A 10,708-nucleotide genomic window follows, 5' to 3' on the forward strand; every position below is an offset into this window, starting at 1 on the left:
GGCAGCGACGTCGCGCATTTGCACTACTTGGCGCGAATTAGCTACACTTGCCTAGCCGGAACCGATTTCGTGTAGATCGTCATGAGCCGTGCTGCGCATACGCGAGGATCAGTGCGGAGCCGGCATCTCGCGCGCTCTCCGCCACCGCCGCACGCGGCTCGCCGCTGCTGGTGGCGGAGAGCGGGAGGAGTGGCGTCGTAGCCGGGCAGACAGACTGGCGCCAGCGCGCGCGACTCGCCGCTGCTGCTCTGCGCATTCAAGAGCGGTGACATCGTAGCCATGGTGGCCATGGCGCGCGCAGCTATTCGCCTTCGCTGTGCAGCATGCTGTGCAGTCGTCGTCTGACAATGCGCTGGTGTCGCTTGATAGCGCCTCGACTGGCGTTTGCAGGTGGGTAACGCCATGGAGAAGGAGAGCGCAAATGCTGTTCAACGGCGCAGAAGAGCCGAGAAGCTTATGTCATCGGATCCCGAAGTAGTTGCCTGGCAATTAGGGGATCAGCGTACGAAGAATGAAGAAGCAACCTGACGTTGAGCAAGAATAACAATGCATGTGCCACATAATACGTGTACCGTGTGTGTGTCCTTGGAGCAGCAGTGCGCATGACAATCAAGCTAATCCTAGACAATCTGGAAAGCTCAGAATAATCAGCTGAACCTTTGATAACGCTACGTATATCCTGGCATAGCCGAGCTAAGACACTGCAAATTTTTCTTAATTGCTGACCTTTTGCGTGCCTTTGACAGCTACACGATTTTATTGCGTCTTAATGGCTCACCAACTGCATGTGCAAAAGAAAAAGAAGATCAGCAAAAAATGATAGCTGATTCATCCATCCTAGGAATTTGTGTAACACGAAAATGAAACGTGTCGTCACAGAAGTAGTTTATTGCTTATAGTCCCTTGGTATATGAGAGCTTGTACAATATTTACTGTTGTTTGGCAGATATAGCAACGCTTGATGTGGAGGCATCTCACTCACGTTGACGCCTAGCGGCACATCGTCGTACCGACGAGTAACGCCCGTGATCATGATTTAACCCTTGCGGTAGCTAAAGTTCTTATATGGTGAATCCCACGCAAAGATGGCATCAACAAGCACATAATCAACACTGATACTCGATATGCACTCCTTCAAAGCGTCGTGAAATGCGAAGAGAAACGCTACGCGCGTCGTGTCTTCCCTCTAGCCTGGCCGTTACTTCTCACAGGGCGAGCGGGGAACGCGGTAGCCAGGCGAGCGTCGGAGAGCTATTTTTCGATATGGATGGATGCTATGAGCGAGGATTGAGCTAAAGCTGCCACCTCATGGTGTGTTAAAACGTTGACGAAATTGTATCGGAAACGCGCCGAATGGGACGGTCGTAGCAAGGGCGCGTTTTTTTTTTTTTTTCGAGCCTGGTGGCACAGATGTCACCACCCCGTGATAAAGGGGACGCTCATAGCATTCATCCATCAATTCAAGAGCACTGCGAGAGGAAAGTGTGAAAGATACAAGGCGCGTTCATGTAGCCTCCGTAATGTGTTTGGCGGTAGCTCAGTGGGTTAAAAGTAGAGGTGTGCACGGGCTCCGGGTAGCCCGAAATCCCGAGCCCGACCCGGCCCGCGGGCCGGGCTCGGGCGGGCCAACGTATTTTCACCTCGGGCCCGGGCCGGGCTCGGGCTACTTGCAGTTTTATCGGGCCGGGCTCGCGCCCGGCGCAAAGCCCGACTCAAGCCCGAAATATAGAGAATGAGCGGGAATTATTTTCCAGCACGCATACAGCGCCTTTTACGCGACCGCCTTTTACCGCTTTTCTTTTCCATTCGCTACTTTAAACAAAAGGGGAGCAGGTAGAGCACTGCCCCTGTTGCACTCCGGCAAACAGAGAAGTAACACCACCTGAGCTAGTGACGACGCCACGCGACTGTTCGCGTTAGATTTAAGGCCAAATCCCATATGAGTGAAAATGCACGCGACAGCGACGAGCGACCCGACGTTGATCGCCTTCGTGCAAGCTGACGCGCTGACGCTTGCATGGGCATACCCCATACACGTGACGGCTTTGGCGAGCGAACTCCATTGTTGCTGGCATGAGGCCGTCTACTTGTATAGCAAAAGTGCCGCGCTGTCGCAGGTATGCAATGAAAATAAAATATTTGTTGCATTTTGGTACGTAAAACGTTTACCATTGTCACGCAGTATTTTTTATATGCACGTGCATAATTATTACGTTACTTGTTGGTGTACAGCTGAAGTGCTTAGTACGTCGCTGATGTACATCCGGTTCGGGTGTTTTGTGACTTCCGGGGGATGAGCGACGGTTTCCAAATGTGAAAAAACCGAGCAATCGCGCGATTTCGACCACGCGATACATTGCGCGAACGGCCCGCAGCGAACCTTAAAAAAGCCGGGCCGGGCCGGGCCGGGCCGGGGATGGTGTTTTCGTACGTCGGGCCGGGCCGGGCGGGCTCGTAGCCCTTTGCCGTCGGGCTCGGGCGGGCCTTCGACAAAGTCAGCGGGCCCGGGCCGGGCTCGGGCTCGGAAATACGGCCCGTGCACAGCTCTAGTTAAAAGCCCGCGAGCCATCCTCGCGCGGACCGAGAGGTCATGGGTTCGACTCCCGTCAACGGAACCTTTTCTTATAGTTTTTTCTTTGCCATCTGATGGCGTTCATTTCGCTGACGTACTTCCGTGACGGAAATACATCATGAAAGTCTTGGTGGAGCCCGGCATAAAACACTTCGTGTTAACAAGATTGGGAAAGCAGGCTTGTTTTATTAACTAAATAGTGTACTTGCGATATTTACACCAATATACTTTGCTTGGGTGCTATGCGAGATGGCCCGAGTTTGGCGAATCTCAGAATGTTTGCGAGCGCTGGCGATATCCCCCTTTTGAATGAGCTAACAGCACGAGAAGGTCGAATCCATCCCTCAGCGCACGCTCCGTTCCATTGGTTACGATGGAACGCGGCGTCACGTCAAGGGCGGTCGACAAAGTTGGGTGGTGTCTCAAACGAGAGGCACCTTCTTTCATTTGTTTGTTGTTCCACTGAGTGCAGAAGCGTATCCATGGAAGAAAAGTGTCAGAAACTTTTACTGAAGATATTTTTAGAGGTATACGGGCTGTTTAAGTTCTCCCCTGTGCAGGGTAGCAAATGGGTCACTCGCGCCAGGTTAACCTCCCTGCGTTTCCTTTTCATCTATTTCTCTCTTTTCAAGCGCTTAATGTCTGCACGAAGTATCCTTTAGAATAATCATCACTATGGCCTCTGAGATTAGCTCCGGCCGAACGCCCTACAACACCGCGGCCGTAGCTAATCGCCGGGGTCACGTGTGTAATCATCATGGTCGGCCTGTACGTTCTAGCGCGTTGCTCGGCCGGCGCGCGTCCTCTTCGTCTTCTTCTTAGTCTGCTCGCTCCTCGAGCACGTGCGCCCGGCCGATTAGCTAGCTTGCTGGGCTGTATACCTAGCTAATTAAGTAAGGATACGCTATGACCAAGCTAATTAAGTCAAGCCATGCTAAGACCGCGGTAATTAGGCCACATCTTACTAAGACCATGCTAACGAAGCCGTGTAAGGCCAACACCAGGTTAAATATGACCATACCAATTAGCACGGCACTAATTCGGGGCGCGCTAATTAAACTCAAGTTAATTAGGGAATTACTCACTAACTGCGTGCTAATTAGAACCGTGCTGATTAGTATTGTAATAATTAGTATAGCACAAATAAACAGTGCTAGTTACAAATGAGTAATTAATGTGTTAATTGCAACATTACCAATGAAGACATAACATTTCAATGTCATGTTTATTGAGACCTAGTTAATTAATAACAGCAAAATTGAGACCGAATTGACGTGGTCTTCACTCCAAAGCCGACCGAGCAGACGAGCCACGTGAAAAGCTGGAAGAAGCTCGGTGATTACAAGCTCCTCCGATGGCTCCAGCGCTATGACAGTCACGAGTTGAACTGGGGCCTTTCAATTTCAGTTCGCCCGTCAATCAGTTTGATTGACAGACGGCCGCAGCGAACATCGGTTGCGCCCACCGCTTTTGCTCTTGCCGAGGAGCAGTGCTCACGCCGCAATGCCAGCAAGCAGCGCCATTCATCTATGAGCTTAATCGCACAAACTATGCACACACACACACACACACACACACACACACACACACACACACACACACACACACACACACACACACACACACACACACACACACACACACACACACGAATAACTAAACGTTATATCATCATGTGGCTACGATATCTCGAATTCAATTTTACCGCGCTCAGGACGTACCACTCACAGCCATGAAACAAACGCCCCTGGTGGCATCTGCGGCAGAAATGTTACTATTTACTTGCTTGTGGAGACATTATTTCTACCGATTCGTTACGGCAGAAAAACCTTCAAGCGTCTAATTTAAGTAGCAGTAACCTATCCATTTATTTATCCGTAATATTCGAGACAAGCGAAACGAGCTGCACGAGAATGTGCCCTGTGCGCCCTTGTTGGCGTCGAGAGTGTAAATTTCACTGCGGCTGGTGGAACGAAAGAACTTGCTCGAAAGAGGACAAACGCCCACGAACGCGCCTGTGGGAGGCGCGATGTTCAGTTGGCAAAGTATAGCGCGACAATCACGCTGACGTCGCTGCACTGTTGAAATGTTGACTGCGTGGCGGCGCTGCCGCGTTCGCAGGCGGTGTTCCGTTGAAACCGCCGAAAATGCCGCACAATCGTTTGCTATGCCATGCTCGTTCTTGCAGCCGCTTTTATCAACGCTGCTATCGCGCGCTACGCGCTGTCTTCCTATCATGACCGCCGTAGTGCGAGCTCGGAGCAAACTCGTGTTCCCGAGAAGCTCGGGCCATCCTGCATAGCACCCCTGAAGAAAAAATGATGATGCGCCGGCTCACGAGCACAATAGCAAAATACTTCGAAAACTCACGTTGCGCAATCGAGGAAAAGCGCCGGAGCGAAACAGCAGCCTTGCGAGTATCACTTCGGCAACCTTAGAGTACAGCGTTTCATCACGAAAGGCGAGGGCACGCCGGCCATGTGCCAGCGAAAGCAGTCTGCAGTCACATGAGCCGTTATCTACACATCCCGTGAGCTAGTTCAGTTTATAGACCACAGACCACACAACACAGCGCATGTGTTGTGCGGTCTATTCTCCGTGCCCTGTTTTTGCGCTGTTCGAAAAACTATGTGCCTGCATGCGCCCCCCATTTAAGGCGCTCGGCCAAAAAAATCAGGCAATCAACTATTTAGCCAAGTGCCAGATAAACCGTAAAGTAAATTTCTAGTTTACTTAGGAATATATAAAATTTGGAGTATCCGATAAAAAATACTCCATTAAATTTTCCGGTTTCGTTATTTGTCCCCTCCTCACCTAGTCGCGCTGCAATCGCATGGCGGTCGTTGATGTCTGTGGCAATAGGTTTTCGACCACTTTTCTTTCCAGGTTTCGCGACCGATAAAATTTGACTTGTATGACGCTATGAGTGGAGTTTTACTCCTGCAGTACAGTACTCCCGAACCTAAGGCTAAGTAATGCGCGTACTTCCGTTTCTAGCGTCTACTGTTCGTGTCATATCGGCGTAACTTTTATTCGAACACTTACACCACAGCCAACATTGCCTTTAGCGACGAGATTTGCAGCGACATGACGCGGTTGTCACGACTAATTGGTCAAAGCAGTCGTTATGCTAACAAACTCACAGGGTCCATTATGCACTCACCTAAGACGACCATCTTTTTCTTCTCAGTCGATGTATTGATCCTGCCGCGCCACCCTTCGAAAGCTTTCTGCACGTACCTGACACGGATTTGCACTGCCTCAAGGATCGGCGGCTCCTCACCTGGTGTTCGCACTGGCTCCGTGATCGACACACCTTCAACCATGCTATACGACGTCATGTGTTGACGTCATCGCGTGACGTGGCGTCACTGTGACGTCGGGACGACGTCCAAAATTTTGGCGATCTGTGACGTCATAATGATCTCATATGGTGAATTCATTGTGGAAAACAGCACGATACAACGAAGACAAGAAAGGCCAAACAGGACTAGGGCTAGTCCTGTTCCAGGTTTTTCTATGACGTCACGATGAGATCATATGGTGACGCAATCACGTGATGATGATTTTTCGCATCGCTCGTGTTGATGCCGCCGACGCGGGACGCCTGTCAATTTCCGCGTTTGTTGAGACGGATAAGGCTTTCGCCATAACATGGATTTCGCCTTCCAGTCGTCTTATGGCTCGTTCACACTGAGCATTCCGGCGACCGGAGAGCCGCAGATTACGGTTCGGCGGCGGCGAGATTCGCCGAATCGGCCCTTCCCGCGCCGATCGCTCCCGGACCGATTTTTGCGGTAACCGTCGCCGGATCCGCTTGCCGCGGAACATGAAAATCCGTAGGGACTTCATGTACGCAAACGTGAAAAGTACACGTACGTTACGTGCACGACATCTGAAACGCTTTTAGCTACACGTACGCGACGCGCGGTGAGAGCTACCACGTAGCTCCATCTGCTCGGAATCATGAACACTGCGGTAGCTTGTTCGAGCGCCCGCGCGAGCAGACAGCGGAAGGGCAAGGTTCTCCTTGCGCAAATGTTAAAGAAGCGAGAGAGCTTAAGTGCGCCCGTCGCGCTCCTAGCGCCATCTCGCTGGTAATGAAGAAACGCTTATAAGCGCCTGCTGTCTCGGAGGACTGCGATCGGTAAAGGGTGTATATATAACGCTCGCCGTTAGCTACCTGAGGGATCTGCGCCTTGTGGTATAGTGCTTAGTGCACCGCGCTGCTAAGTGAGAGGTCGCTAGTTCGATTCCGCGCTTCGGAAGCATTTTTCTGATTTATTAGATGCGAAGCAGCTCTCTGACTCACGTGTGTAACGCCGTATGTTACGTGCGTCCGTACGAATGCGCCGCAACGCGTTCCCCTCGCCGTAGGTGTTGGAGCGTTGCCAAGTAGGTCACGCCACAGCTTTGCGTTGATGTCACGCTCCCCTCACACATTTCCCTCTCAGGTGCGCGCTGATGTCACTCTCTCCCTCACCCGCAGCATGCTCGCCGTAGCACCCGCAGCTGCCGGCCGCTCCGCCCGCTCCCAACACCTCTGAACGTGTCACTTCTCTCTCACTTCACGCGTGATAGTCAAGGCGAAACGCGCGCCTGCTCCGGTCCAGCGCCCGTGTCTCGACTCTGAAGAAACAACGACTACGATGTCTAGCCAAACGCTTTAACGAAACTTACACGAAACCCAACCCGCCTCCCGTGTCTTTGCGTTTCAAACAAACGTTTACTCGAGTAAACGCTACACCGAGTTTCGCTTCAAACCGTTCTTCCAGCAGCCGCGTCGAATCCCGGTTCAACCGGTTTAACGCCTTGCGCACCGCTGCTGCTTCGCATCCCATCAGGGTTCCCTTCGGGAAGATGGCCCAAGTTTTTTTTTCTTTGGGATATTGATGTATATATCCATACTTATACATATACGCAGCATGACGGCAGCGACGGCGACGGCAAAAACCAGCCGAGACTGTCCATATAATGGCTATCGCAATAAAATGGCGGCCAAGTCCGACACGCTCGTCACGTCGCAGTCGAAAAGCATCCACATAGCGGAATTGCTAATCGAAATGGTGCGGAACTACCTCGTCCTTTACGACAAACGCCACCCGAAGCACAAGGACGGTTTACTGACGGAAGATTTGTGGAATAAAATTGGCAACGAGCTTGGATTGACTGGTATGTCGGAGTACTGCTGCCTATGTTGCTTTGTCGGCTTTGTTTCTGATGTTTCGAGCACCAGTTTGAGCATTGCGATGTAGCTGCCTTGCACGCCCTAGTCGCAAAGAGCGTTGAAACGAGCATGGTCGTTTATAGCAGCGCTGAAGACCCGCAAAATTGCATGGCCTAGTTGCGAGCCGCGACAACATCCGGACAACTGCGAATCCATCCCACGCTCGCCCGTGGTTGATGGCTTACTCGAAAGATGGCGCAATATGGCTACAATCCGCGGCACGGTGCGCGTGCAGTGCGCAGTGTGATCGAGCCATTGAGGTGGAACCGCATGGCGTGATTTCAGGCGCGATTGACGCGCGGTCGGTGGGACGCGCGCGTTTTTTTGACGAACGCTGTCGCAAAATCGCCCCGCTGCGTCTTCCTACTGGGAATAGAAAAAAAATCACAGCATATTCACGGAGTGAATGATGATGAGTGGGCGAAGCTGCGGAGGTTCATCGGTGAACCGTGAATCTTCCGTGAATTCTGCCCAGTACATCATCACCGACGTGAGATCGGGCGCGTTTATACTAAAGGTTCGATGAGTTTGACGACTTGCAGCTCACTTTAATTTTACATGTACGCTGTGAATTTTCATTGTTTAGAAAACCATTGCTTTAGAAAACATCTGGCATCTTTCGTTAAGCAGCCGGCGTCTTTTCGTTTTGCTTTAGAAACATCTGGCGTTCTTTCGTTTTGCTTTTACAAAACATCTGGCGTCTTTCGTTGGTTTATTTCATCAATCAACGGCGTTTTGAACAAAATTTTTATTGTTTAATCACGCACAGGAGAAATCTCACCAGGCACTACCTTGGAGGTAAACAATGGCTGCTAATGGGAATGAGAGACAGAAGAAGTCGGCTTTTAGCTAACACTTACACTTCTACTTCTACTAACGTTTCCTACTGGAACATGCCAATGGCTGCTAATGGGGAATGAGAGACAGAAGAATTCGGCTTTTAGTTAACGCGCACGCTGCGAATTTTTTATTGTTCAACAACGCACAGGAAAAATCTCCCACCGGCACCACCTTGGAGGTCAAACCGTAAGACTGGTTACGCACTACGACTACTACGACTACGACTACGAAGGACGAACGGGTGCCGCCTTAAGGAGCTTCGCCCCTAAAAAAGAGCGCCTCGCGCGGCGCGTCGTCCACAGAGCAGAGTTTAAGGTGCAGACCCTTATTTCGTTTCTTCCAATGCCGTGAGACGACGCTGATCTGAACGCATCTCGACGGAACTTTTTGAAGCTGGCGTTCACTTTTAGAGAAACTCTAGCAACCTGGCAAACGCGGCGCGAAGACGCCGCTGCTTTCTCTCCGTGCGGGTGCACTTGCGACCGGCAACGCGAGGCTGTAAAGGGTGATATGGGATGGACAGGCTTTGAAGTGAGGATAGCTCAGAGCAAAATGAGATTCGAAGAGAGGGTGAGGAAAATGAAGAAGACTAGATGGGCAGAGAAGGTTTTCAGGTATTTGTATAGAAAAAGCGTTGACACGCAGTGGAGAAAAAGAACTAGGAGGCTCACCAGTAAGTATACGGCAAGCAGTGCGGGCGATATGGCAACAAGGAGCATTAAGCGGAAGGTCAGAGAGGCGGAGATGACTTATTGGATGGCAGCGATGGAAAAGAAGCCGGCTCTGAGTAACTACCAAAAGGGAAAAAGCGAAATAAGGAGGGAAAGGTTTATGATAATTCAAGGGGAAGCGCTTTGCTGTTTGAAGCAAGGGCGGGCTGCCTTAGATCGCGTAGTTAAAAAGCGAGATTCAGTAACGAAGAAGAACATTGTACATGCTGCGGGGGAACTAAGGAAACGATGGAACATGTACTGATTGAATGTGGCGATATTCATCGAGTTATACGTGTGGGCACGAGTCTACATGAAGCCTTGGGTTTTAGGGACAACAATGGAAAGCTGAACTCGTCCGCGATAGAAATAAGTAAGAGACGGTTAGAGTATTGGTGGCAGAAAAGTAGAGATAATTACAAAAATAAATAATGGGGGAAAATAAGGTCATTCTGCCTTAAGAGGCAGAGAGATGGACCGTGAATTTATATTTTTTTGGTAAAATAACATAGATTTAATCAGTGTAGATAAGGTATTAAGCCAACTTGAAACAAGAAAGTTTTTTTTTTTTCTTCGAGCCTGGTGGTAGACATGTCACTGCCCCGTTATAAAGGGGACGCTCATAGCATCCATCCTTCCATCCATGCGGGCGTTCCCTGCGCGCCGCGTTTTTTTCTCGCGAAAAACGCGCCATGCGGTTCCGCCTTTACGCGGAATCCATTAGGACCGTGCCTTTCCTTCTCTTTGGCTATAGCGAATCTTAAAAAAAATAATAATAAACGTTTTCCCTCTCACACACAGTCCAAGCTCGTATGACGAACGATAGCTTAAAGAGTCTGTGCCGAATACAAAGCGTTCAATAATCCTTTTGCAAGCGATTTGAATGTTCAGATATTCGTAACGTAATTGATTAGACAACCCTTGACGTGAGTAGAGAAAACTTGAAGTTTATGCGCTGTAACGTGGAGCAAGCGCTACTTAAAGCATTCGGCTCCATTGACGGTGACAATCCCACCATTCCCTGCTCGCCGCTCTCCCACAGATGAAAACATAGGGCCAGAAATCATGAAAATTTTTAATTAGAAAAGACGTGTGCCAACGTACCCAGGAAAATGTTTATCGCGCTGTAAGTCACGTGAAATTAACGTAGTTCATCTGTAGTTCTTGGTCACGGCGTAAGATATATCCTACACCAAGGTTTTGGTGCATTAAATCCTAGGCAGACGTCGTTTTTGTGTGAGTCTTCGTATAGTTCTAAAACCTGCACTTCATACAGCTCCGCTACCGCGAAATATGAGGAAGTGCGGAGCACGGGCAACTCCGCGCTTGCCACCTCCTTGGCAATGGCGCCCTTGCAGA

The sequence above is a fragment of the Rhipicephalus sanguineus genome, chromosome 7, assembly GCF_013339695.2.
Source record: "Rhipicephalus sanguineus isolate Rsan-2018 chromosome 7, BIME_Rsan_1.4, whole genome shotgun sequence".
In the NCBI taxonomy this organism is placed as follows: Eukaryota; Metazoa; Arthropoda; class Arachnida; order Ixodida; family Ixodidae; genus Rhipicephalus; species Rhipicephalus sanguineus.